Below are 2,724 nucleotides of genomic sequence, written 5' to 3' on the forward strand. Positions count from 1 at the left end.
GGCACTGAGATGCTTTGTTTCTTCTTTGATTCCGAAGCGAAGAACGTTTTTTTTTCCACGTCTCAGCGGTAGCAAAGTTTCACAGGAAATTAATGTGTGGTTAAGAATTATTTCATGCATTTTTAAAAAAGAAAAATTACAACAAGATTCCTTCCATCTGACTTTAAAACACTAGATATTAGTATCATTAAAAGGCAAAGGGCGCTGTGGGTGCTCGCTATCTTTAGACACAGAGATTTAAACTTCTTGGAACGTCTTTGAAAAAGTAGTAATATTTGAACAGTATTCTAATTTCTGCACCTAAAGCTTAATGACTACATTTGGGCAGATACTTAAAAAACGATTAACTTTCTTTACGATATAAATGTAATCCAGGCTTCGTGAGCTCTTAAATCTGCCAAGGGAAACGCCAAGAAGTACAAATGTAAACATGATGTAACACATTTCCCTCATTATCAGTCAACTCATTATAATTATTAGCTGTTCTTGACAAAAAAAAAAACGTGGTAGTAATCCCGTGTCAGCACAAAATGTAATTATGTGATAAAAGTAAAAAAAAAACCTCTACTGACGCATAGGCACACGTTTATTTACCTTGTCTAGGGTTTTCTTTCTGGAATCTTTAATCATCTTTATTATCAATGCAATCTTAACACGACGAGTCATATCACGAACAAGAACGTTATCTTTATAATACTGGAAAAATTGGACTTCTGTGCAGTGGCATCATACAAGCAGAAGCAGTTTCCTACAATACGTCGTTATGCCCATAACCAAAGAAAACAATCATGATTGATGAGCAAGGATGACAGGGGTGTTCTCTCACTTTTGACTTTTATTCTTGTGTCTTAGCTGGAGTGTGCAGCCTCCAAGGAATTTAATTTCAGTTGTTGTCTGTGAAGACTTAACTGCCACGGTAGCACCTCCTGGAATGTAACCTCTCAGTTCTCAGCCTTTCATGTTCAGCTTTAATACTGCACTCCTGTCAATCGAAAATAGGGATGAATCACTGTTAGACGTTCAATGAAAAGGCTGAATTCCAACTATGAAAGCAATTGGGGTTTAAACTTTTACCTTTAGGGTATGAGGTAAAAAAAAAATCTCATCTGGACAAATGGGAATTGTTCCTCTGAATGCAATTCTATCCTCAAGCAGATTGTTGCTGTCTGGAGAGACTCAAATTTACTTTACAGAAGAAAAAAAAGCGTCTCATTTGTAATGAAAATGTAAACGTAAACATATTGTATTTCTTGCTAAAAGGATTTGTCAGATCATGTTTAATAATAATCTTGTATCACAAAATAGTGCCAATACATTTAATCCACTAAATCCAGTCATCTGTATGTCAAGCATGCACTTTTTAAACCAGTATTCCATAAACACAAGACACACTTAATAAAATACCGTAAATTTTAATATAATTCATAACTGATTTCACAGCCTGCAATAGGATACTGTATATTGTAAAAGTGTTTTCACTGTTTTAAAAGTCTAGTATAAACACAATGCTCTCTGTAAGTCCCATAGTATTATCCTGTTCCTCCACAGTTTAGTCTAAAGTTAAATATAGTATCATATAATAAACAGATGGGAATCTTTTATAGAGCAAGATAAATCAATAGTAGTTGTGTGAGTGACAGTCAACACTTCAACCATGAATTGGTGTTACTAGATTCTTGTGAATTTGTCATCAAATTTGCAAACTAACACTTCTGTGAGAAAAGCTGTTCAGTGATTACTCACAAATCTGGTTTTGAAGACAAGACATTGCTGTAACCTGTACAGTGTCTCCATTCTGAAGCCATGTCCCTGGAAGCTGGCAGAGATCACACTTCACAGCAACCATTCAGTAATAACACCAGAGCTTTCATTCATCCTGTCAACATTAGTTAGGAAAATGCAAAAAAGATATGAGACTTCTTGCAGTGCCAAAGACCAGCAGCAACACTAAATGCATTCTTGTGATTGGAAATGTCTGGTCCCTGCTCTTCAGTGCCAGACAGTAAGGCAAACGTTTTGTTTTTACTCCTGTAGCTACAGAATTATTGAGTTTAAATCTTATTTCCAAAATGTAATCCCGTAAGAGTGTGGTATTTTATAAAAAACAACATTTAACCACTATTTATGTTAAACTTTTTATTTACATCAGGTGGGTAGCTGCGTCAGCATGCGTAGACTGCAAAGGAACAAGTAATAGGTTTATTCCATGCTGAAAAAAAAAAGAAAGAAAACACAACGTTTTGGCCATGGAGCCTTCTTCAGGTGTGAGGTGTGAACACCTGAAGAAGGCTCCATGGCCGAAACGTTGTGTTTTCTTTCTTCTTTTCTTCAGCATGGAATAAACCTATTACTTGTTCCTTTTTATTTACATGTTAAATTGTATTTTAGGGCAAATTGGATTAACTTAATATAATCTCTTGAAAGTAAAACAAAATGTCTATTTAGCTATTTTTCTAAACTAAATATGCTAACTTTAGTCTTCTTCTCTTTTTTATGACCTAAAGCTGAAAAGGGACGTGACTTCCTCTTATCAGTTTTAATAGAAATTATAAGTTTGTATATCATGGAGCAACAGGCAAGTGAAAACCTTCCTGAAGAATGTAAACTACAAGCACACTTTATCATCAGTAGAATAGGTAATGTTAGTGACCTCCAGCTACCTCCATCTCAGTGGGTGTTCTAAAATGCACAGGCAAAAGTGGATGAATTTGTGAAAACTAAGAA

The sequence above is a fragment of the Atractosteus spatula genome, chromosome 14 (genome assembly GCF_055471065.1).
Source record: "Atractosteus spatula isolate fAtrSpa1 chromosome 14, fAtrSpa1.hap1, whole genome shotgun sequence".
Lineage (NCBI taxonomy): Eukaryota > Metazoa > Chordata > Actinopteri > Semionotiformes > Lepisosteidae > Atractosteus > Atractosteus spatula.